This window comes from Ursus arctos, unplaced genomic scaffold (genome assembly GCF_023065955.2).
Source record: "Ursus arctos isolate Adak ecotype North America unplaced genomic scaffold, UrsArc2.0 scaffold_36, whole genome shotgun sequence".
Lineage (NCBI taxonomy): Eukaryota > Metazoa > Chordata > Mammalia > Carnivora > Ursidae > Ursus > Ursus arctos.
Genome location: NW_026623050.1, coordinates 5,619,981 through 5,647,119, shown reverse-complemented (window position 1 = coordinate 5,647,119; position 27,139 = coordinate 5,619,981). Strand labels below are relative to the sequence as shown.

Below are 27,139 nucleotides of genomic sequence, written 5' to 3'. Positions count from 1 at the left end.
TGGCTACCCCCGGCCTCGCTCTTCGCTGTTGCCTGAAGTCTTTTACACAAGGACCACGCTGTAAACCTCCAGGATCCACACGTCAGTAGCAAGGCTCTGCAATCAGAGTGGCACCTGTGAACGTCCCACTTTGTGCAAGTTTTTCAGACACATTTCCATTTCTCAGGCAGACACTAAGCCAGCTGTTTCCTGAAGAGCATCTTTTCCTATATTTGGAGGTTCTGGGATTCATTGCATTTATCAGCTTGCTGAAATCAGATGACTTTATTCCCCTAACTAAAATTCTCTAGTGCATTCCCATTGCATTTATTTTTTTTTTAAAGATTTTATTTATTTATTTGACAGAGAGAGACAGCCAGCAAGAGAGGGAACACAAGCAGGGGGAGTGGGAGAGGAAGAAGCAGGCTCCCAGCGGAGCAGGACCCTGGGATCACGCTTAATGACTCAGCCACCCAGGCGCCCCTCCCACTGCATTAAAAAAAAAAATCCCATCTTTTTACCCCAGTCATCAGGACCCTACCAGAGCTCTAACCTCCTCTTGAACCAGCTACCCTTTGTTTGCCAGGCCGTACTTTACACTCAGTCCCACCCCAAGCCTCTGCCCTTGCTGCTTCTTCTGGCCAAAGTGCTCTGCCCCAGATTCTATGCTGGAAGCTTCGTATCTCAGTTCAAATGTCACTTTCTCAGTGAGGGCCTTCCCTCAACATCTGATCTGACATCCTGCCCTCCCCCTCCCCACTTTTCATCATATCCCTTCATTACATTGTTTTTCAAAGCACTTTCAGTTACTGCAATTACCTCACTCATTTGTCGTCTTGATTGTTTCCTCCTCATGGAAATAGACAGCTTGACTGTCTGCATCGCCTCGTAGCCCTTGTGCCTGGAAGAGCACCTGGAACATAATAGCATCTTAGTAAATATGACTTCAGCGGATGGATTGGTAGGCAGTGTTTGAGATTTAGGTTTCCAAATTCTTCGTGGGGTTTTTACTTCTAGTCACTGTGACTAATGGTCACGGGGATATGCTTGCTCTGAGAAAGTTTTTCATCTAATGTATAGTTAAGATAGCCTGGGATCATTCCACTCACCATGGCTTAGCTTTATGGACAAGAGGGAACTTACAGAGAATGGGATCTAGGAAGACAGCTATTGTTGGACTGTTTAAACCTGAAGAGACTTCTTACCTACTTTTTGTTTTCTATATAGACAGAGGGTGTCACAAAAGACCAGAGCTCAAATCTCACTCGCAGAAGATTGGAAAGAAACTCAACCTTTCTGACTTTGCATTTTCATGTATTGCCTGCCCAATTTCTAATCTAAAGGATGTTATGAGGACCAAGTGAGATAATGTGGCCGAAACGCTCTGAAACCTTTAAATTAGTATTTGAATGTAAGATACCAGTGTTTACACATGAGCATCTTCAGTGATCTGTCTGTTGACCCCTGTCTTCCTCACCAGCTAATCACCTTTTACTTCTTTTTATATCTGCAGTGCCCAGTGCAGTAGGTATTCAACACATTAGCAAATGAATGAATGGGTGAATGCTGTTATTATTCCTATCTTTCTCTTGATCAACTCCTGTCTCCTCATTGTAAGCCTTATCAACTTTGTATTTATTTTTCACTCTCTCTTTTTGGTAAGAATTGGCCATTAAATAGAATAGTTTCATAGGAACATCTCTCTTTTAAGGTAATTTCAGTGTGCCTTTCTGCTGTTATTGTCAGTGCATATGGCCTGGACATGGTTTTGGCGTACCAGAGTACCATAACGGAGAGAGAGTGTCTGTCCAATAAACAAAGTGAAAGGCACAGAACATACTGGCCATGGCCTTCTAGGGTGTAGACTCCAAATATTTGAGACTTTTTGTTAATCACAACCCCAGCCCACGCCAATCTATGTGCTATAACCATTGAGGAAACTGAAGTTAAGTCCTTAGTGAATCATGTCCTAGTCTGTTGGGCAATACCTTTATTTTGGGATTTGGGTTATTTGTAGATTGTCCTTTTTTGGTATAAATGAGCGTCACTGTTTATTTCCATTTTGCAATAAAAAGCTACTGGCTGTTTAGCCAGAAGGCAAATATTTTCACTTTGAATTGCTTTCTGGACATTTTTCCAATGGTTTCATTTGAAGCTGTGAAACACATTACTCCCCTTCCCTCCTCCCATCCCCCCCTCCCCCCCATTTCCTTTGAGGTCTATCAAAACCAATGCTTCAAAAAATAAAGCCAGTATTCTTTGATTGCTTCTTTACCATATGAAAGGGTCAGAAAGGCTGAAATAAATGCTTGTTTGGACTCAAAATGCTGCATGCAGTCAAGGAAAGTCTGCCAGCCAACCAGGTATTCCAGAATATCTTGCCATAGGCCAGCCTGCCCAGGGACTGGCATTGAAATACGTCTGGGCTTTGGTATTTTCTGTGTAGCTTAAAATGCTATCTTTGGGCACATTTATTGGGCTGCATAAGAAATATTGTACAATCTGCATAGTGATGAAGTTACGTATGTCTTAAACATGTTCTCCAGTCATAGAATATTCCTTTTGCAGACCTTTGGATCCCTTAGGTTGTTTTTAAATTTAATTTTAATTTTCTATTTTTCCATCTGGATGCACTTTCCACTCACCATTTATTTTACTAAAATTTTCCAGCTTGTTTGGATCTTTATCCATTGAAAACCTTACCTCCAAACCTTTGCCCTTTACACAATAACACACACACACACACACACACACACACACACCAAAACAAATTTTAAAAACCTTAAATTTAAGAGTTTAATTTCATTTCCAGCTATAATTTACTATCAGTAGCCTGGATGTCCCTTATTTTAGTCATTTCCAGCCCTGCTTGGTTCAACTCAAGGCACTCAGATCCCGATTGACTCACAGTCTAGGTATTTAGTAGATTTGTAACTTTCCTTTTTATTTTGGTGACACTGCTTAGGTATGCCCTGCCATTCTTGACATAGCTGATAATGGGAAGCCTTCAGAAGACATTTTTCTTACTTTTTAATAACAGCAAGTGATAGCAGTTGAATAAAAAATGAAAGAAAGAAAAAGAAAAAGAATTTTGAAAAAACTCATCATGAACAAAACAGCAATGAATTGCAAATTTTCAGAAATAGGTTGGGTATTAATATTTCAGATTCCTCAAAAGTAGGCGAACTGTTTTCCTCTCATTTTTTCCATAGTGTCCTTTAAGTAGAGGTTGAAGGTTGCTTGATAGAGGTGAATAAAATTCACTGCCCTATCCTTATGGAGGGCTGACTCAAACTTTCAAATATTTTGAGTGGTAGGCAAAGTAAACACAAGATAATTTTATGAGTTTTAAAAGTGTTGTCTGAACCCCAGGGGAAGATCCAACTGGATCAAACCTGCTTTATCCCTCCTGGATGCATAATACACTCTGGCAAATTAAAGGTTTTGAGAAGTCCTATAATAAGGAATCTTGTTGAATTTGGTATTTCCCACACTTATCAGACTATGAAATTCTCTTCCCATAGAATGAGAATTAACTCTCATAGAAGATGTCCACAGAACACAGTCAGAAAAAGGTTCTGATCATTCTAAAACAGAGGGTGGGTGTATGGGGCACTGTCTTTGCCACGTGATCAGCAAGAGAGAACCAGGAGAAGTAACCAAGTTCAATGGCTACCAGCTGGAACCTAGGAATGAAAGCACAAGATATGCTCTTGGGTGGAGAGCCTTTGCCCACAGGGAGAACAAGACTGAGGGAGAGAAGAGTTGTGGAGATGTTCCATGGGACCATGAGCAGGCATGCAGAAAGGCTCATCTTTCTGGTAAGCCAAGCTTTTCCAGCTTGGTTGGATATTTGAATCATGTAGTTGTTTTATGTTGCCTTGAAGACAATTGACTGAGTTTCTGTTTTTCAGCGTATAAGAGAAAAACAACATTCCTGAGTCATTAATTAAATAATTACTCAGCATATCCCTGGGGAGTGTTCATAATCGTATTTTTAAAACAGGTTCAAATTATCTGTCATTGTTTTCAATTTAAACCACATCAGTTAGATTTCCTACAAATTACACACACACGCGTGCGTGCACACACACACACACACACACCACTCACACCCACATGTCTGTTTCTCATTCTGTGGTGACATGTAATGAAAGGTTATTGTGAACCTGGTCTACATAAGACAGCTGCCCTGCACATGTTCCAGAAGTGTATTAAATGCTCTACACATTCACGTTGGCTTCTACGAGTCTGAAGCTCTTACCCCAACCGAAGTACTTCAACTACTCATTCCTCTTCCATTTACTTTCAAACTGAATGATTAAGGGACAATATGAAAAACACATGTGAAATGCCCACTGAGTTTTCTTTTCTTTTCTTCTTTCCTTTCTTTTCATACATAAAAACAATGGGGGAAAGCCAATGTAGAGGTACCGGGGCCAACCAGTGGTTTGCTTTGAAGCTTACCAGGGACACTAGGGAAATTTGCCAGGACATGGATTGTGTTTGAAGAGTCAGATCAAAGAAAGAAATATGGAGTGTCAGAGCCTGGCATCTCCTGGGTTTGGATGTCCAAAGTGCAATGTCCAAAGCAATTTTCTTTCCTTGTCCATGTTGCATTTTCTGTCACTCCTCTCTTCCAAAAAGTCCTTGAAGTGAAAAGGCGTATGTTTGGTGTGGACAAACGTGTAAACTATCATCACATTTAAAAAATGGAATTGTCAAGTAGCCTTGGATTTAGATTTCATGTGGGGATTCACTGATCCCTGGAGAGGTTTAAATCCCTGGTTAGTGAAGTATTTCATGTCCTTCATCCTCTCTAAGGATATTCTCTAAGTTCATTTAACTTCTAATTATTTTTTCCCTTAATTTTCCAGAGTTCCCAAAGGAATAATTTTCTGTAACTCTACACTTCTTGGAAGCAATGAGGGAAAGGTCAAAGGACTCTGGTGAGAATGGGCATGAGAAATAGACTGATACACAGTGGCCTAGACTTTGGACCTCCTAAGACGTTACACTTTTCAGGATAATAAGGGGAGCCGTGGCAAGCCTGTGATCTTCTGAAAGTTCCAAGTGGATGCATGGAGTGCTCCCAATGGCAGTATTTCATGGAGGACGTAATTGACGTTTGTACTCTGAGCTCCAAACCTAGCAAGTTGTTTGAGTGTGATGAGAGAGATAGAAAAAAGTCTGTGCCTCGATCATCGATGATCTTCTGCCCTTCTCACAGACCCCAGCCCCACAAGGGAGCAGAGCCACTTCATTGTGCGTGCCACTGCAGTATCTTCTCTGCGACTGCTCTTCAAAGATTCTGAGAATCTTCCGAGTCTGGTAAAAAAAGGTGGATGCTACATATATTTCTGATTTTGATTCTCATAATAACATTCCCTAAGATTTCCAAAAGGCCGACACCTTGAAAAAGCATGTTAAATGGCATAGTGTTGGTTTTTGAATGTTTTAAATGCTGCATATAACTTTGGTTGGTCCTGGGTATGCATATAGCATTGAATTAGAAATCAATGCAGTGATCCTTTTCGGCTTTATTTTCTGCAAGAAGATTTAGGAGTAGACAAATATGTCTGTGGAGCTGGGGTGACTTTCCAAAAGGGAACATAGAGCCAAGGTTTTCTTTCTTCTTAAGCACCAGGGCAAAGCTTGGCCTCACACATATAAGTTGTGACAAGTCCATTTCTGGCTGTGTAGTTGGACCCCAGAATATTATTTCCTCTTGTATTTCATGATTCTGTCACTCCAGGATTGGAGTCACTCACTCTCTTACCATCTTAGATTTCAGTTTCCATAATGGGACCATCTGAATTGAGCATTAAATTTTTTTCCCTGGGAAGAAAACACCAAATCATTTAATTAACCCCTTGAGTCATCAATTCATCAATAGGCCAGGCTCTGTACTTTGGGATAGTTCAACAAATAGTTTTACCACTGACCACAGAGTTGGATAGAATAATCCCTTTCTGTAGCGAGAACAGGGGATGATCCAAGTCAGGGCATATGGGGAATGATTTCTCTTGCCATCTGCATTTTGCATAGGATCATGTAACCACCAGACCAGTAGGCCCTCTCATTCACCCTGTCAGCTCCAAATAGAGCAGACTTCACCCAAAAAAATGTGTAGCTAAATCCAAACAAAGAAATGGTTTATGCTCTTCTCTTCACATCCTTGGATCTTAGGCATTAAAATACTTCTTTTCTTTTCCTCCTAAGATCTTTTACTTTAAAATTTTTAAAAACTCACAGTGCGTCAGCATAATCTTATATTTTTGTTATTGTTGTTTTATTATGCTTTTGTTATTGTTTAAGAATTAAATGAACAAAAACCTTTCTCTCCACCCAGTTTGAATTCCTTTTTTTGTTAAGCTGAGGTTGTTACCCTTTTCTCTAGGGTTCATTTAAATTAATCCTCAAAGGTTTGGAACGAAACGAACTAACATATGTGTGTTAAAGATCATGTCTATATACAAATCTGTTTGACTATTTTAACTAAATATATGAAACTACATAGTAAATGGAATGAAAATTTGGGACTCTTGTACCAACCAGTTATTTGGGGATGTATATCTAATTAAATGATTTGCGTGAAACTTGTACTTTTCTGTTAGGTATTTGTGTCCCATAGGTAAATGAACAAACTAGAAGACTAAGAGGGAAATCCAACTGAGAATAATTACAGGTTTTTTTTTTTTAAGTGACTGAAAACCATGGAATTGTGAGAATTTTTTGTTGTACTCCATTCTTCTCATTTGCGTGTGTGTGTGTGTGTGTTTCTGTATGCCTAACCCATTACTTTGATGGATATTCTATTCATTAATATTCCATTTGTTGCTAATTGATTCCTTTGACATTCCTTCTCATTTTGTGACAATGCTGACTCCACTGGTGGTGGCTGACATTATGGGAAGAATAAATTATGCATATAGTTTTTTGACTGTACCTTCATGCATTTTCTTGTGCCCAAGTATGGAAGAGTGATAGAAACCACAGTGAGGAGGGAAGATTCGTGGAAAGTGTTTGCCTGCTGCTGTCTCTGCAGGATGTCACACAGGTGGCCTTTCTGACCAGGGGTTTTAAGTGATGCTTCGTTCATCAGTGTAGAACACTTCAGAATGAGCACTGTCTCAGAAATCCCAGAACAGCATCTTTGTTACTTGCTGTTCCCTTGGGAGGTTCTAGAAGATAGGAGAGGAGACCATGCTGATTCGGGAAGGAAAAAGGCCAGTCTTTGTATCAACACCTAAGGGATCAATCTGTCATCTATCCCCTGTAATCTCAGACGGCTGAGGCAACCATGTGTTTAATAATATCGAGGACTTTGTGACTTACAGAAGTCAGAGCCGGGTCTGGAATCAATGTGATCCATCCTTTCCTGGAATATAAGACTCTTGGGAGAAGGATTTGTGCCTCATCACTTTTGAATCTCACAGGGTGCTTAATAGTGAAATAATGGCCCTACTTGTAACTTCGGCAACTAATAATGACTGAGTTTCCACTATGAACCAAGCAATATACCTAGCACTTCATAAACATTACCGTATGTAATCTTGATTATAATTCTACAGTGTTATTATGAGTATTCTCACCTTAATGACAAGAGAATTTACTCTTAAAGTTTATATAACTTGTCCAAGGTCACACAGCTGGTATAGAAGGTTGAATAGTGGTCCTCAGAAGACATGTCCAAGTCCTAATCCCCAGTACTTGTGAATGTAACCTTATTTAGAAATAGGGTCTTTGCAGATGTCATTAAAGTAAGGATCTTGAGATCAGATTATCCTGGATTTAGGGTGGGCCCTAAATCCAATGATAGGTCTCCTCATGGAAGAAAGGAGAGGAAGATTTGTGACACACACAGAGATGGCCCTACGAAGATAGAGGCAGAGATTGGAGTGACACATCCACAGAACAAGTGACATCAAAGATTTGCTGGCCACCACCAGAAGCTAGGAGAAAGGCTAGGAATGGATTTCCCCTCAGCCTCCAGAAGCAACCAACCCAGCCACCACCTTGATTTCTGGCCTTCAGAGCTGTGAGAAAATAATTTATGTTGTTTTAAGCCACACAGTTTGTGGTCATGTGTTATAGCAATCCTGGGAAACTAATACAGCTAGTAAGGGATGGGAACAGCTTCGAAAACCAATCAGCAAAGCCTGTGTTTTGAGTCCTATCCCTTATACATCCACCGTATTGACTAGGCCAATGCTGTGTGTCTAATAAATGTTTAATAAATGTTGCTGGGTTTAAACTTATTTGAAAAAAGCAGATGGTTGAATTTTGATTCTTCTCATTTCCTTGGAAAAATGTTAGTGAAGGAAAGCATTTGGAGCAAGAACAGCTGTATTTTTTGGTGGTAGCTCTTTGGAACACTGTGAACATGTTCCTGTAAGATTTTCCTTTTGATTACATAAATAGCAAACAATTATAATCACAGAGATTTAGCATTTCAGATTAATTGATCAGACATTTGTTAAAAACCTCCTGAAGTGATAAAGGCAGTCCCCAGACTGAAAACTTCCCAAAACATCTTCCAAGAGCACCCCCTTAGTTGTTTTCTTATTTTTACTTCTGTGGAGATGATTATGTTAGTTTATTTGTTTTATTTTTTTTTAAGATTTTATTTATTTACTTAAGAGAGAGAGAGACAGAGCACAAACAGGGTGAGGGGCAGAGGGAGAGGGAGAAGCAGACTCCCTGCTGATCAGGGAGCCTGATGCAGGGCTTGATCCCAGGGCTCTGGGATCATAACCTGAGCTGAAGGCTGACACTTAACTGACTGAGCCACTCAGGCGCCCCGATAATGTTAGTTTATGAGCATCTCATTTTAATGAGGCTTGCAGTTTGCTCTGCAGAAGCAAAAAATGGTGGAGCAAGTGAATAGCGAAGAGGGCATGGAGGGTAAGAGGGAGGACAGGATTTCAGGTATTATACACAACAAGACGGCAAGTGCAAGAGGAGAATTACCAGGAGATGGCTGATGGAAAAGTATGACATTTTGCTCATGGTATAGGTTTGAATAAAATAATGGACTTAAACCTTTCTGCCATAAATGATTTCTCTGAAAGAGAGGATTTTAAAGGACTTGGACCAGAGGTATGGATTGCTCTCCTTCTCAATTTACATTAGATTTTGGTTTTGGTAAGAATCATTCTTTCCTATGCCCTTTGTCAACACCATCCAGGGCTGCAATGGTCAAGCAGAAAGGTCACCCCACAAGTCTCTGACCCTTGAGAGTGCTGGCAGCACCTCACCCCAGTGAAGACTCAAATCTCATTCTGCTGGAACCAATGGCTTTTTCAGTGTAGCACTGAAATGGCAGAACATTTGTATGACATTTTCCCCCAAAGAATTTGTGTCCTTTTTGTAAATTTATTCTTTATTGAAACTCCATAAGCTTGGCATTCTTATCCCTATTTTTCAGATGAGGAATTGAAGTCTGGGGATGTTAGATGGCCTGCCCCAGACCACATGGCTCTCAAAGAATCCTGGGATCTCTGGGGATATTTCTTGATCTGTTTCTAAGTGGAGGAGTGGTTGGGAGTTGTGGGCCTTTCCTTCACCAACCCGTAGGCCATTCCAGGCCAGAGTAAGTCTGGTGCCATTGCTGAGAACGAGCTGTAGAAATGCTTTAAGAGTTGGATGGTACAGTAGACTAAAAGCACGGGAAAGGAAAATGGATTAAATATCCATTTCATTCCAGGAGAGTTATATGCTTCTAGTTATAGAAAACGCCCTGGAGCTGCCAAGGTTTCGTTTTTGTTTTTTTTCTCCTCATCTCCTTGGGGGAGGATAAACCAGAGAATTTTTAAAAATACTGTTGACATTATTAAATTCTAAACCTCCCTCTGCTCCTACCAGGAACTTTCCAAGAGCTAAAGAGAAGCAATTTGGGCATAGTACCTAAGACAAAGTAAATCCACTAATACACAGTTGTCTGTTTTCCCGGGTGTTAAAGAGCGTATTTCCAGCAACTAAATTAAAATCAAAGATTGCCAGCAACTATTTCTAACCAACTGCGTCTTGGTGCTTGAATTTAAGAAGGATGTAGTTAAAAAAACTATAAGAATATTTTTCAGTCTTGAAAAGGAACACCTCTTCAGAGACATAGGTAAAATACTTCATTCCATTTTAATCACCTTACTCTTTGTCTTTACTATTTTAGTAACATTTTCTTCAATTAAAAAAATAATCATCTTAAATCTACATAAAATTCTTTGGCCTTTATAAACACATAAAAACTTGGGAAAGAAAACAAAAATTACTTGTAACTCCACCATTCGATTATGAAAACTGGTAGCATTTTGGGATATAGCCCTCCAGTTAGTCACATGTCTGTGTGTGCATATGCATACACATGTGTGCGTGTATGTGTGATTTTACAAAATCAAAACTGTATTATTTTAAAATATGCTTTTACACTTAGCTATATATTATGAACATCTTTTTCTCATCACTATTATTCTGTGGCCTCATTTTAAGTGGTTTTATAATATTTTCTTTAATCTTTTTATTGTTTTATATTTTTGGAAGTATAAATAACATGCTATCGTGCTAATTATCATGCTAATAACATGAATCTCAGAAAAGGTCTGTAATTTTCTTAGAGGAATTTATGATTGAAAGAGTATGCACACATTTAAGGCTTTGGATACATTTTGTCATTTTATCCTCCTAGAAAGTAGGAAATATTTACTCCTTTTACCAGCAGTGGATTAAAGCTCCCATTTCCTTGTACACTAATTGGCACACTTTGTTTCAATAATTGCCAATGTGGTAGGCAAAATACAGCATTTTGTTACTTAAATTTAAATCTATTATTAATAAAGGTAAGAATTCATCTGTTATTCAGTCATGTTTTTCTTTTCTGAATTGTCTATTATTTATTATATTTTTTGAACGTATTTTTAGGTCTTTATTTTTGTTGTTTTTATTGCTGATTTCTAAGTGCTGTATAATTGAAGAAAATCGCTTTTCCTGCCATGAATTCCTTTGACATTACTAGTGGTGTATGAGTGAATTCTCCATTTTTAATTTTTAAATTATGTTTTAATTTTAATTAAGTTTTTAATTTTGTTGATGGCAGTTTTGACATTAAGAAATTTGCTTTTGAGGTAGTCAAATATATCGGTCTTGTCTTTTATTGGTGTTATCCTTAAAATATTTACTTATTCATAACTTCTATGCCCCAAGGTCAGAAAAATGTTGATATTTTTTTCTACCAGATTTTTAAACTGGTGTTATTGTTCATATTTAGTTCTTGAGTACATCTGGAATTTAACTTGGTATCTTTTATGAGGGAACAAGTTAATGCCTTCCTTTATATTTAGCCTAGCACCCAAATAATTCATTATTCTTCTGATGATTTGACATGAGACCCTTTCATATGCCATGTTTTATATGCACTTGTGTTTGTTTCTGAACTTCGTATTTTGTTCTAATTATTTATTCTTAGACTTCTACCACACTGTGTTGTTTTATAATATGGTTTAATAACGTGAATGAATTCTCTCTGCTTGTTGCTATTTCCATCTTTATTATTTAAAAATTTTTTCTTGGATACTTTGATAGTTCACTCTTCCAGGTATATTTTAGAATAATCTTGTCAAATAAAATATTAAATTATTTAAAAATATTAAATTTTAATTTAATATTAAAATAATTTTAATTTAATATTAAAATCATTAAATATTAAAATATTAAAAATTATTATTATTTAAATTAAAATATTAAAAATTATGTCCAATATTAAAAAAATAAATGTCCCATTGGTATTTTGATTAAAATTGCAGTTGAATTTAATGTGTTAATTTTGGGTGATCTGACAACTTTTCAGTATTTAGTCCTAACTCAGGCTCTTTATTTGTGAAGTGACTTTATCCTCTTCAGACACTTTCTGAGGTTGTATCAGATATTTCTAATTAATTCTCCACAGGGCGTAGATGTCACGTGTTCTATATGCACCCCTCAATTTGCCTTAGAAGCTGCCTAGACATCGGCATACCTAAGCAGTGGTGTGGCCACTTTGCAAAGGCTATTTAACCTGGGCTTATATCATATGCACGCACACACGCACGCACTCAGGCACGCCCGCACGCACGCACTCAGGCACGCCTGCACGCACGCACGCACGCACGCATGCACGCACCCACCAGCCTGCGCGCCTACGCTGCTTCACTCTAGAGCGGCGGATTTGAAGCTGATTAAAGAAGGTGGAGGAGGAGGAAGAGGAGTTTGATCACAGGACAGAACAGGTGATGGTTTTTTAAATCCCTTCTTTAGTTGGTGGAGAGATAAATTACCGTTGAGTAGGAGGCAAATTTTCCAGAACCATGAATAATATTATTTAGATCGTAAAGACTACTAGAGATGACAAAGGCTGTTGCGGAACTGAGCTGGTGTCTCAGGGTAAGCAGCATTCTGCTCTCAAAGATGGGAGTGGGGGATGAGCTGAGCCTGACCACTCAGGCCCTCCCGGGCTTCTTCCTTGGCCACTTTCCTGTCTTCGCCTTTTCTCAACTCTGTGCTTGTGTGTGTAGTTAGGAGGGCAATGAAGGTGGCTGCACTGTAATTAATGATTTTGACTATAAATAATCTACTTGTTAACTTTACTTCTAATTAATCACGGATTCATCCAGTAAGATAAATGTTTAAGGGGCACTTGGGAATGGGGGTTGCATAAAACACTTAGACATTGAAATAAGTTATTTCACTTGTCTATGTTGGTCTTTGCTTTTCTGCCTCTTTCCTTCACACACACACACACACACACACACACACACAGTACTATGGGTTCCCCTGGCTATTTTATGAACTAAGTTTTGGGACAATGATTTTTATCTTCAACTATTATTTAGAAAAAAAATATTAATTTTTTCTATTTAGTGGAAGATGTAAATACATTTCTTAAAGAAGATTTATTTATTTTATTTTGAGGGGGAGGGGCATAGGGCGAGGGAGGGAGAATCTCAAGCGTGTGCAGACTCCAACCTGGGCCTTGATCTTATGACCCTGAGATCATGATCTGAGCCAAAATCAAGAGTCCAAACCCTAACCAGGAGCCACCGAGAAATCCCCGAAGCTGTAAATACATTCTTAAGTAATTTTAAGATTTCTTCCCTCAGTCTATCCCTCTTGCCATCTGAAGCCTCAGGTTTTTGTGGTCCCCTCATTTCCTTCTTCCCTGGCACTGAATTGCCCTCTAACAGGAATATTCAGAACACCACTTTATGTGTTTTCTACCCTAAGTCCTTCACTCCTGATTGATATGCCTGAATGAAAGGTGCAACTGTTGATCCCCTGGCCTTTGAAGGGGGAAGGGACCTTTGTCCTTCTGACAATTGCAAATGCTTTAACAAGAAAACCTCCCAGACAGGTAACAAAGTGGAACATGTTCTTTATGTATTCTCCGGGACTTCAGAAAAAGATAAGAAAATGAGCTTAGTTTGGAGGATAACCGATTTCTCCCTGCAGGAAAAGCTATAGAAAGCAGTACTGCATTTTCAGTGCTAGCAGTGTCCTGGCAGATGCTTAAAAAGGAGGAGGACATGGGAGGGAGATAAGAGGAAGGAAAGTGAGTCAAATCACTCTGGTTGTGAACCTTACAGCTGGCATCTCCTGCACCCCAATCACCTTTTGTTGTGGTAGAACTCTCCTCAGAATCCCAGGATACTTAAAGAACCCTCTTCTAGGGACTGTTGCATCTGGACACAGGCGACTCAGTATTATGTTGGTTATATGCCTTCTCTTCTTCAGAAAATAGCCTGTGCTGGCAGGTAAAAGGGATCCCATGTCTCTTGTGACTTCTCCACAGGTCCTTGTCCAGGGCCACCTGTTAAAGGTACTTGAGAAGTTCAAAACAGTGCCTGATATCAGGGCTTTTCCTGAATGGTCTCAAGAACTGACTCATTCCTTGCTTTTCTCTCCTCCATTATCCTAGAAAATTGGAGGGGGTGGGCAGGATTGGGAAATAAGAGTCCTGTGTTTTTACCTGGTAATAGTCTTAAAATTGCCTCATCACTGCCAAATTAGCCATCTGGTCACTTTTACTTTGAGGATAGGCTCATTGAAGGTGAAGAGTTGAATTAAAACCGTGTAAAGATTGTTTTTGTTCCGAAAACAGTTATTAAGAAAAATAATGTATTTTGTCTCTAGGGAGGATGCATCTAGGATTTTGTGTTCTGGTCTGATACTATATTTTAGACTCACCCTTCACCATTAGGATGATAATTATAAGGCCAGAGAGCACACAGATGAGGATAACATGCGTCATGAACCTATTTCATGTAAAATTTTGTTCTAATTTTCCCTTTTAGGAATGCAAACAAATTATTTGAGAAAAATTCTAGGAAAGTAAGAATCCTGGGGATCTGAGTGAGGAGGAGGTGGTGGCAGGGTGGACTTTGCTCCTTTTTCCACTCTAGGTTTTGCGTAGCCCTACATTTTTGGTGTTTGTGATATGACACAGCACTCAAGTATTGTTTGTGGTGTGTTTATTTTCCGGGTGCTGTTTCTTGTAGTTGGATTGGAGTGTGATTTTTGAAGAGTTGATTTTGGGGCAACAGTCTGTTCCATACTTGTAGGAGGAATTCGTTATGGAAAATGTAGGGGGTAGGAAGCTTTTCTCTGTCATAGCCAGAGGACTAGAATAAAGCAAGCATCTCTAAATTGTTGGCCTTTCAGTTGGAGCCTTGCTTTTGGTTTTCTGAAGTGTATATAACAGAATCCCTGTTTGATTTCCTGAGCTATGGGCAACTATCAAAGTCGGGTCTTTGTATTTTTGATTTTTTTTTAAAGGTTTTATTTATTTATTCAACAGAGATAGAGACAGCCAGTGAGAGAGGGAACACAAGCAGGGGGAGTGGGAGAGGAAGAAGCAGGCTCCCAGCAGAGGAGCCTGATGTGGGGCTTGATCCCATAATGCGGGGATCACGCCCTGAGCCGAAGGCAGACGCTTAACTGCTGTGCCACCCAGGCGCCCCTGTATTTTTGATCTTTGCAATGTCCCCATTACAGCATGAAAACCAAGTGAGGTCAGAAGACATGACAGGTGTTTCCCTGGAAAATTCTGGATGTGAAATCAAAAGAGAGGTGCTAGACGAGAGTTTTGGTATTTTTTTAGTCTTCTCGAACAAAACATAACTTAGATATCAGAGCCAACCTAATTTGGTGCAAACCAAGTTTTACTTCTGTCTGTCCTATTTTATCTGGGACACTCAGAAGCATTTGTGAATTTCTGCTGGAGAAAAGGAAACATAGGTATGGAATTAACTAACTATAAGAAAAGGAAGGATAGATAGGAGCAAAACAGAAGGACAGATAATATGTTGCAGAGAGTGTAGAGAGGGAAGAACAATTCATTCTAATTGTGGGGAATAAGGGAGATCTCCAGAGAGGAGGTGGTATTTGAGTGCAACTTAAAACATTTCAATACGTTGAGAATTGGAGGATGGGGGACTTTTCAAACTGAGGCAACAGCTGTAGCAGCTGGTGTAGACACCAGCACAGAAGCATTCACGGACTTCCTGCTGTAGAATGCTCATTCCCCACAGGCATGAACTACAAGTAGAATAACTCCATGTGTGCTCACATCAGACCTTACCCAGCAGCAGAATATGCTTATGTACATCAAGTCAGCTTCATAAGTGCAAAATCAGGTGCAGATCACTGTCTCAGGATGACACCTTGGAGTCCTCACACATCTCAAGATGTGGGCATTGACCAAAAATGAATAGGGCCTTGGAGGGGGAAAAAGCTTTGATCAGCCTTTATGCTGTCACATAAATGGATTTTTCAGATTACTTGGAATCTTAGTAGATTCCTTTTCTTTTATTCTCAGTATAATTCACGAGGCTTAAAAATTAAAAAAAAAATTTCTTAGAATTTGTTCCATATGGAAAGAAACACCCTTTTGTGATTAATAGTGACCATGACTTATCACTGCTCTGAATTTTCAGCACTGGGGATACAACCTTTTGTGCTTGTTAATATTTCACTTCAAGCAGGTTAAGCATAGACCTAGACCTAGATTAGACAGAGTTACTCTGGAGTATGGGTGGGTTTTAACAGCATCTCTTACTTTTTGGTTCTGTAATAGAAAAACCAGGAGACATTTTACCAGCAAATGAGAAATCTCCTTTATAGCATCCAGATGTCATTCTTCTTTTACATGGATCCATGTGAGCAATATTTTTGCCTTTTTTTTTTTTGTATTCACGATCTGGCTGTTACCTTTGTGGAGCACAATATCCTTCCTAAAGGCCTTCTAAGAATAGCAGATGAACCAGGGGGAAGAGAAGGAGGATTGAAAAGTTTGAGAAGTTTTTTGATTAACCACTTAACTAAGTCACATGTGAGTAGTGAATTCTGGGTCTTTGAGAAATATGGAATGCTGAAGCAAAGAAGCAAGATGGAGGATTATGGTCACACATGCGAATGCAAAGAAGTGACACTTAACCTGCCCCAGGTGATGCCCACAAGCTGAGAAGGAAAAGTTCAGCTGAAAGGGAAGTGAAAATGTATACATGTCTACCTCTCTGGGTTCTGTTTTTCTCTAGAGGCCAGTGGCTACAGGAAGATCTTAACTATCTCATGTAGTAAGGGACGGGATCTTTGCATTAACTGAAGCTCCCATATCTACTGATGGACCAGTTCTGAAAGAGTTGAAATAATCCAGATATGTTTGTCACAATGACAAAGCTGTCCCTAATGAATCTTTGGTGATTCAAAAGCAGTTTAGGCTGATGGCAATGGTATCTTACATTGCCATAGATCATCATTAAGAACATTAAGATGGTTATATTTTTTAAATGAACACATACTTTTGGAAAGAGATTCAGTTTTATCGACATACGATGTAAGGACAACTTGAATTCAGTAAATGCCTGCTTGATATAAAATTTAAGGATACCAGCCATCTTTCTATTTGCTTGAATGAATGTCCACTACTGCTTAGAGCCTAGGAGAGGAAGTATTATCTCACTGACTAAGAGATGAAAGAAATTTAAAATGCTTTTTCAAGTAGTATGCAACAAAGTGAATAAAAAAAAGGCATCTGTATTTTTATTGATTCAGAGAATTAACCACAAAAATGGATTATCTCTAAAAACATCTGGTATTAAATTTGTGTAGCACCATATAGAGTACAAACATTGTTATTTATATTTGTTGATTGATTTGTATGTCAAGTCTTTGTGCTCCATTTCATAGAAAAGGCGTGGAGAGATTAATTAATCATGGATCCAAAACTAAGCAACTAATAAATGGCTAGGATGGGACTTGAAACAGATATTCTTACTGCAGGCACCATCCTCTTTCTACCAAACCAGATGCCTTGACTTGAGTCTTCATTTCTTCAAAGCTTTTGAGCAGAGATTTGCAAATTTTCAAAAGAACTTTTCTAATAGGCAAGATCTTGAGGCAGGCTCATGGACTCATGAGGCAAACATCCTCTGTTTCCTGTTTCAGCTCTGGTTTTGGTTTTGAATCTTCTCCTTCTTCTCCTCTTTTACCTCCTGTTCTTCCTTCTCTTCATCTTCTTCCACTTCCATCACCATCATCATCATCATCACATCGTCAAACTCAGCTTGCAAATGGGGCAGAGGGTATGGTGATGGGGATGTAATCATTCTATGCTACCCCCCTCTTTGTTTATTTGAGTTAAAATTTATCTGGTTATCGACCAAAGAAAGGGGAAAATATTCTTTCCTTTATTATTTCTCTCTCTCTCTCAATAATCCTCCTCTTCTTTCTTTTTCCCTTTACTTAATCCTTTATGTCTTCCCCACTTTATCAGCTCTCCCCCAAAAATCTAACCACAGAAATTCCAAAGCAGCTGTTTTCTGGGACAGAACAACCATCTGCCTGCCTGCTTGGGCACCACCCTTACATACCAGAGATGGACAGGCTGTTCTCATCTCTCTCTGCCTCAGAATCTAGTTAACCACCTTCACAGGCTTCATTCCACAGGCCACACATCAGCTTGTGGCTTCGGTAATATGTAAAGATGTATTTGTTAAATTTCAGTTCAGGAGCAGAAACCAGTGTATTTTGCCCATGGTGGCAGTAAATTCTGCTCACCCCTCCCTACACACATAGACACAAATCACTCTCAGCTGTATCAACAAACAGAGCTTTAATTTAAAATCCAAACTCTGAGATCATAGTTTCTCTACTTTAGAAAGTCTTCTCCTAAACCAGGCCATATCAAGCCAAAAGTAGCAGTGTGGGGACCTCTGTGGATATGGAAATGCATTCTTCCTCAGATGTGGGGTTGCCCTCTAGTCCATTCTAAACATCACCAAGGATCTAGGTAGAAAGGTAGACTTAGTTTAGTTCAGGGAGTGGAAGTTCCAGTCTTCCAGAGAGTCAAACATAAGTTAAAAGTGGCCGCAACAAGAACAGCAACAAAAGATACTTCAGTTTAATTTGGTATTTACGTAAGTCGCCATCTGTGGCCGTGCGGTCATTTGTCAGTCTCAGGGACAGGTAGATTCATGATCTCTGAGGCTGTGGAGTGGAGGCGGTGGTCCTCCAATTGGATCCCACTTCAGTGCTGAGGTACTCATTATTTCAGAGGCTGGAAGTGTTGATTCTTCTCCAGGAGTTGCCCCTGGCCACCAGTGCTGCCTTCCCAAGGCCACGCACCCTCGCCAGCGACCAGCCCACATCCAATGGCTGGTCCAGGTGCTCCAAGGCAGGAAGACTCCAGACGGCATTCCTGCGCCAGAGCTCCCCATAGAATTAGCGAGGGCTTCTGCTGTGCGTGAATCATAGCCTCTGTCTTGGTCTCTTCCTAAAAGCAGTCCCCAAAGACAACTCTTGAATGCAGTTTCACAGGCTCAGAGTCCATTCCCTGGGGAACCCAACCTACCACAGATTCTTTTGAAACATTGAACTATGTCAGGACTTGACAGCGTAAAAAGCCCCTGGATCTCTGCCATAGTTATTCCCTCATATTCCAGGGAATAAAACAAAACCTTTTTATAATGAATTCTTAGAACTTCCCTTGCTAGGAAAGAGACTGCAACTACCTTCATGTCCCATCAACCCATGTAGATGAGATGCGAACTGATCCATCAGGTACAGCAGCCGTATGTGTCACTTCCCTCTGGTCTTTACCAGTTCCTTCATGGGGGACATTTTGACCAACAGATTTCTCAAGAAGTCAGAAGGTGCTCCCTCATTAATAGCTATGAAATGATAATTATAAAATATAAAAGGGATGTTTACTGTTGTTACATAGCCTAAGAGTCATTTTCTCAGCTAAACCTATGATGACTCCATGTATGTGATATCAAAAGCATAATCTCTTAAGAAAATTCTTCGGGATAAAAACTGAACATTGATAAAATGCTATCCCTGAATTACCTTTTTTGTTGTTGTTTCTGAGAATTGTGGAAGGACACTAATAATAGCATTTACTGAAAAATTATTATCCTTCAGTAGCTATGCTGAGCACCTTATATGTTGTTAAAAAATGATTAGAGAAGACGATGCAAGTGATACAAACATACTTTGACACTTCATGAAGTGGACGGTCTCCTTTTGGAGAACAGCAGAAGGGTGTGGAAAAGCAGGAAGCTTTTATGGGATAAAGAAAAAGAACAAGGAAGAGACACATAGAAAATATCTCATTGGCTGGGGCCATGTAGGCAATTTTGAGGTGAGAAGGCTCAGAGTTGGCTTGGTGTTTGGAGATTGGCTATCTGGATACACTGCGTTTCTGGTCAAGCAGAACATTTAGAGGGATAGGATAGTAAGTTTTGGTTTGCTAATGTGGCACTCCAGGCGGGAGCAGCTCCATCTTGGGCCTAGGAAGTCATTTCAGCAGTCCCCACTTTTGATTATCTTCTTGATCATTCTTCTTGACCAAGAGGTTTCATTAAAAATGTGGGTCTTCATGAGCACATTATACTAAGCAAGTGTTTTGATGATTGAGCCATAGGAGGGTGCAAGGGGGGAGGCCCAGGTCTTTTAGGTTTCCGGGCTTGGAGCTGTTGCAGTTGTAAAGCCACTAATTTGGTGGATTTTTGTTTATAGTCTTGTGGTCTCTTTAGAGTGGAAAGGCAATTCAAATAGAGGGTTAGTAGCATGAATACTCAAGTAAAGGAGGATAGGGGGCAGTAGTAGGAGTCATTGTCAGTCTTACAGAGTTGTTTGTTTTGGTAACCCCTTGTGTCTTTAATTTTTCATCAGTGTTTTGCAATGATTCTTCCAGTGAAGGTATTTTGGAATCTTCAAGCCATTTGGAGTCTTCTGCTTTCCAATTAAAATAGGTATCCCATTCTGTTTGTTTGCTTTGAGAACCCTTACTTTGAAGTGTACTTCTTAGGTGAATGCTTTGTCTAATTGGAATGCTCCTCTTAATGGCCATTGTAAATCCTAGGTTGTCTTAGTAAGATTTTGCCTTTTTTTTTTTTTAACTAGCTAAAGCTTCTGGGGCCACAGTTTTTCCGAGATCAGATGAGATCGGGCACGTTCAGGGTGGTATGGCCGTAGACTGGGGCCACAGTTCTTAGACATAAAATAAGCAGGTGTGCTGGAAGGCGGAGTACTCAAGTCTTTGAAACTTGAAGACCCCATTTCTTTAGTTAAGCCTGGGGTCGCGTGGAATCAAATTAATAAGTAAGAGGAATGTGCCACTGAGTTGGGGATTTTGTGGTGTTTTACAGTATACCTCGATGCATGGAAATTTTCTGGAGTTTGGCAGGTGACCTAGTGTCATTCTAACCCATTCTATCACCAACTTATCCTAACACAGGTATCTTAGAATTAGGTGGCAGGAGTGCTCTAACAGCTCTCAAGTGTATGACCTGTGCCCATCGGTTTTATGGCTTCGGCTTCTGAGATGCCCATAGGCAGTAGATCGATAATATTTCTTTCACAAGAAGATTTCTTTACAGTGGCAGATGCCCTGATGGCTTTTAATAGTCTGACTTGTACCTACTTGGATTTTGATTTTGTTGGGCAAAACAGTCTGAATTTCATGTCCTAATTTATTCCCCCAAGTCCTCCAGTGGTTTATGCTGTGGATTTACCATGAGGTTTTGTGGGTCCCCTAATGGCTGCCACCCATTGTGGACTCCCAGTATGATTATCCCGGGACCTTTATGCAATCCCAGAACCTGTCTGGGAAATTTAACAAACCCTGGCATTATTTTGGGACTTCAGGACTTTCTGGGAACACACACACTCTATGTGTGTGTGTGTACATATATTATAAATAAAATTTGTTCGGATCAGAGAGCTACATGAAAGGGAGTGGAGCTCAAATCCAAGAGTGCCTTACCCATGGCTCTTGGTAAGGACAAGAGGAACAGTGAAGTCCGAAGGTTCAGTGGGCATCTTACCTGTGCACCTCCTCCTGTAGGCTATTAGTCAGCTTTGGATCTCATTCCTTGTCACCAAAAACTGTTAAAAAAAAGGGTTAAAGAAGACAGTTTAGGTGATACAAATAAATTTTAATGCTTCATGAAGCAGATGGTCTCCTTTCAGAGACCTGCTTAATGGGGTGAAAGGCAGGAAGCTTTTTTAGGATAGAGAATAAAGAACAAAGAACAGACAAATAGAGAATGTCTGATTGGTTGAGAAGGCCCCAGAAATGGCTTCATGTTTGGGGATTGGCTGGCTGGACATTCTAAATTTCTGATCAAGCAGAGTATTTATAGGGACACAAAAGTTCCCTAAGTTTTCGTTTGCTAAGGTGGCACCCTGTGAAGCAGCAGCTCCATCTTGGACCTAGAAAGTTGTTTCAGCAATATATATGTATCAGCAAGTATAATATTTGCAGTGTCCTTATGAAATTATTGCCATTCCCATTTTGCAAATCAGGGAATCAGAGGCTGAGTCACTTGCACGGGGTCACATAGTTAGAGGACAGAGCTAGAATTTGAACTTAGATACATCAGACTTTTAGACCATATTCTTAATTGTGCTTGATTTTCCTCACCCCCGTCATTGATAATTCTTTCATTTTAAAGTGAAATGTTTTTTGTCCAGTACACCAAAACTCTCTAACATTCCTTTTTAAAGATGAGTGCTGAGAAATATGCCTGGATTAGAGACTGGTTTTAGCAATAGAAGGATGTAAGTAGATGCTCTCATGCACTCAGATTTCCTGCACTCGTTTTTGTCAATATCTTACCCAGAGCCTTGAATTTGCTCTGAAAACTGTAGGAATTATGACTATTTCACCATCAATGTGACTACCTTCTTGCTGTTGCTTCTGTCCTGGTTTCTGAGTCCTTAGAGAATCAGCAATCGAAGGTTGGCTCAGTTCTTTAACAGCACTTCAAGTTAATTCGGGTAATTGATTGGTTTCTTAATTATATGAATACTTGCGGTTTTCAAATCCATTTAAGTTACAACGAAGCACCCATGCACTCATTCTCCTATTTCCATACCTGACTAGACATAAGAGGTTTACAACAGTTTTTAGCTAAGCTTGGGAGGCGAATGGTGGGCAAAACCTCTTCTGTGTTCCATGGGTGTTACCCACAAACTTGATTCTTATTTCTTATTAAGAATATTTAGTCTGTTGACTTGAAATTTGGGGGTTTCAGATTCATGACCTCCAAGTCCTATGTCTTATACTAAAATTGTGTTATCAACCAGGCAGGTAGATTAGCAGAGTATGGAGTCTTACTTTGTTCTTTATGTTCAAGCAGACACCTGCTAACATGTTAGCTTTTGGTGGATTGATCATAAATGTAGTCATTCTTTTCTGGTTGGAAAGGTCCCTGTATTTCAGAATTTGGGGATGACCACAGCTTAGAGATGAAAAGCATATCCAAGGCTGGCTGCTGAGAAGAACTGTGGTATCATCTCTGTGCCTTCCTTCTTTAGTAGGTTTGAGGGGAAATCACTGTCACTGAAATAGAGCAAGAAACGAATAATATCCTTTAAAATTTTTTGTTTGGTATTTTTATTGAGGTGTATGTGATTACATCAGGTAAGTGTAATTATAGTAAAATGTACAAATCTTAAATTTTGAAAATTTATACACTGAGTTAAGATACAGAACATTTCCATCACTCTAGAGAATTCTCTTATGCTCCTTCCCAGTCAATCCCCAACCTCCAGAAAGTCATCCTCTGTTTCGATTTATCCCCCAAATTAACTTTGCCTATTTGCTTGTTCTTGAAATTCATATAAATGGAATCGTATAGTATGGATTCTTTTGTGTCTGGCTTCCCCTGACTCCCTCAACACATTGTCTTCAAGATTCATCCCTGTTCTTACATGTGTCAGTAGTTTATTCCTTTGTTCAGTCATTCTGTTGTATAAATATACTACAGTTTATTTATCTATTTTCCTATTGGTGGATATCATGTTGTTTTTAGTTTTGGACTCTTATGGATAAAGGTGCAATGAACATTCTTGTACAATGTACATTGTGGACATATGTTTTCATTTCTTTTGGGTGAACACAAGGAGAAGAATTCAGGACTGTAACTAATATTTGGCATTTTAGGCTTTCTAATTTTAACTATTCTAGTGGGCGTGTAGCATATCTCATTGTGGTTTTACTTTGCATTTCCTTGATGACTAATGATGTTGAGCATTTTTAGCATTTTTATACCTTTTTTTGTGAAATGTCTGTTCAAGTTTTTGCCCATATTTATTGGGTTACTTTTTTTTTAATTACTCAATTATAGGAATTTTTTATATAGCCTGAAATCATATACTTTGTGTCTTCTCTTGGCCCTTTATCTTCATCTTTTTTGCTTTATTCTGCAGTAGTTGCTCTAGGGACTATGATGTACATACCAAACTGACTATAGTATATCTTGAATTAATACAATACCTCTGTATGTATAATGTAAGATGGTTATACCAGTTTAATTTCATTTGCCTTCCCTGTCCCTTTTTTCAGTTGCTGTCATCTAATTTGGTGTAACATGTTACAGATGCCAAAAGACAATGTTTTTATTTTTATTTTTTATTTATTTAGTTAGTTTTTGAAAATATTCTATTTATTTATTTGAGAGGGAAAGAGAGCATGAGCATGAGCAGGGGCAGAGGGAGAGGGAAAAGCAGACTCCCCACTGAGCAGGGGAGCCCAACCTGGGCTCCATCCCAGGACCCTGGGATCTTGACCTGAGTCAAAAGCAGATGCTTAACTGACTGAGCCACCTGGGTGCCCCAAGACAGTGTTTTTAATTTTACTTTAAACAAATGTCTTTCAAAAAAATTAGGAAAAAAACCAGTATTTTATATTTACCATTCATTTACCATTTCAGGTACTTTCCAGACCTTTCTGTAGAACCAAATTACCCATTTTCAAACTGGTATCAGTTTACTTGGTCCTGAAGAACTTGGTTTAGCATTTCTCACAAGTATAGCTCTCCTGGCAGTGGATTCTCTTAGCTTTCGTTTATATGAAAATGTCTTTATTTCATCTTTTTTTGGAAGGATAATATTACTGGATCTATGTAATTCTAAGTTGATAAGACCTTTTTTTTTGAAGCAGAATTACATTGTTTTCTTTGAAAAGTCAGTCATCGTTTTTCTTATTGTACCTCAATATACTGTTCTAAGGATATTCTCTTTCTCGTTGTTTTTCAGAATTTGGTACTATATGCCCATAATATACGGCCATTTTTCCTTCAGGTATTTTTTTCTTGCTCCAGTCTTCTTCTTTGGAGACTCTCCTTATGTACATGTTTGATTGCGTGATACTGTCCCATAGGTCAGTAGTGCTCTCTTTAGTTTCTTCTTCATTTTTTCTTTTGCTTTATTTTGGATAATTTCTTCATGTGCTAAATCCAACATCAGGACCCCCTCAGAGACGATTTCTGTTAACTGATATATTTCCTGAATATAGGTCATACCATCTTATTTCTTTGCCTATCTCATACTATTTTGTTGAAAACCAGTAATTTTAGAAAATATAGTAAAACCCTAGGTTCTGATGGTTTTTCCCCCCTGGAAGTTGTTGCTTTTGTTTGTTTTTGTTTTTGCTGCTTTGTTGTTTTAGTAACTGGCCTGGAGTTAATCAGCATGATGTCAGGCAGTTTTTCTCTTCTTCTCTTTTTTATTCTTAGTTTCATTTTATTAGCCTGGCTTCCTAGGTGTTGCAGAGTGGTCAACCAATGATTAGTCAGAGGTTGTGCTCAAATACCTTATGCAGAGCTTCCGCCCTCTGCTGATGCATCTGTGTATCTGTTCGAAGGAAGCATGTTCGAAGTCAGGCAGCGTTTAAGTCAGCCCTGTATTTTAGTTTGTAAGGGCCCTCTTGGGTCTCCCCTGTGTGTGTACGCAGCATCCCACTCAGCTGGGGGACTTATCTAGGCCCTCTATCATGCTCTCATTTAAGTGTCTGGCTAGTCTGCTACTCACCCCAACTGTGGCTGCATTCTCAGGCTAAAAGAACTGAAGGGGGTTCTCCACTTATTCTTTACCCATCTTGCTACATTTACAAACAGTCCCAGTAGGCACAAGTGAACCTCTCTAGCAGGAAAACTCTGGTTTTCCGGTCAGCCCTGCTCTGGTAAAACAACGAAGCTGTCAGAGCTGGAGGAATGGTAGGAGCAGCCCCAGGCAAGAAGGCTACCGAGTTCCATTCGTTGTATCCAAAATTTGTCAATTTTTTTTAAGTAAATACTTCTTAGTTGTTGTTTGCCTTTGCTTAGTTTCCAAAGCCCTGAAATGGCTTTTTGACAATTTTATCCCATGTTATAGTTGTTCCTGGGGGAAACTTTTTGATGACTTATTTATTTTATCATACTCAGAAGTCTTGCCCTGACAGATATATTTTGACAAAGAAAAGGAGAGGCGGAAGACAAAGCCCTTAGCAGGCGGAAGCTACCGGGAACAGTGTTCCCTACGATTTATGAACCTGTAGCCAAACCACCAGGGTGTTGGTTCAAGGAGCTGTAGCAGTTAAATGCCCCTGAATAGAGTTATTTTTAACCAAATGACTCAAAGGTGAAATGTGTTTGATGATATACATAATTATTGTGTCATGGAAATTATATACCATGATAAAGAATTCACAGCAAAATATATAATTACAGAAAAAAATGCATATTTGTTAACACCTTATCTAGCCTAGAAACTCTTGAGGTTTTGCTTGTCGTGAGATTGATTATAGATCCTAGAAGGCTATCAGTATCAGCATTTTCCCTTGATACTTCATGTTGTGATCACTGACATCCTCCTAATTCATTCATGTTAAGCAGTAAGTGTTCTGTCCCTTGTTCCCTCATTTCTGTATGATATTAGGGACATAGAGAAGTTCTTCCGTTCACCTCTGCTCCAACCTTCTTACACCTTTTGCAGGACCTCATATTCCCTTAACTAAGAGCAGAGCCCTTTCCCTCAGTAAGTGAGGAAAGGTAGGTAACACTAAGGGGTGATCACTTTTCAACCCATTGCCAGGTGTTTGGAGCACAGCCTTCCCAACTTGTATGAAGAAAGGAGCTTGGGGGAAACCTGAAGTTTCTGGCCCTGAGGAGAGAGAAGAGAGAAGGCATGCTCCCAGGCATCAGGAAGCTGGGGCTGTTTAGTGGGAGGCCTCTTCCTTACATCACCTTGCTCACCTTCCTCTGGGCTCTGGCAAACAGGGCTGCTGCCCTGTGCCTCTAGGCCTGTGTGGAAATCCCAGCCCTGGGGCATCTGAGGAGAGCACCTGAGCCCTGAGGGCCTGTGGGGAGGTGGCAGGGTGCCAACCACCCCCAAATACATCCTCCTGTGCATTGAGCAGAAGTTGAGTTGCCTAAAGACCTTATTGTTTTTCACTAAACTTCTGCTAGGTCTCCTGTAACATTTTTTTCGGGACTCAAGAACTGTACTCATCCAGCTTCACCTTTTGTTCTTTGTGTGTTTTGTCTCCATCAGATTTCAGGTTGGGGCCCGGTGACATTTCTTTTTCTACTGTTTATCTTTTCTGTCCCTCCTTCCCTATATATTTGCAGGCCCAGCTAGCATGAACTCCTCAGACCAATTTTAATGGTTGCTCCAAATAGAATACAAAATATTCTGGAAATACTCGAATGCAGAGTTTCTCAGTCGTACCTGCTCATTAGACTTACCGGAGGAGTTTTTAAAACACGTGGTTCCCAGGCTGCACTAGAGGCCAGTGAAATCGGACTCTAGTGATGGGATCCAGGTGGCTCGTGTTAAGAAACAAAGCTCGGCGAAAAGTACTATA

General features: G+C 39.6%; 1 long non-coding RNA gene across 1 annotated transcript; it reads right to left on the bottom strand.

Moving 5' to 3' along the window:
- Positions 1–804: 804 nt before the first annotated feature.
- LOC130542507 (uncharacterized) lies at positions 805–27,139 on the bottom strand. Its single transcript, XR_008957111.1, has 3 exons — positions 27,021–27,139; positions 21,336–21,396; positions 805–892 (listed from the first exon to the last, which is right to left on the bottom strand). It is a non-coding gene; the product is annotated as an uncharacterized LOC130542507 (long non-coding RNA).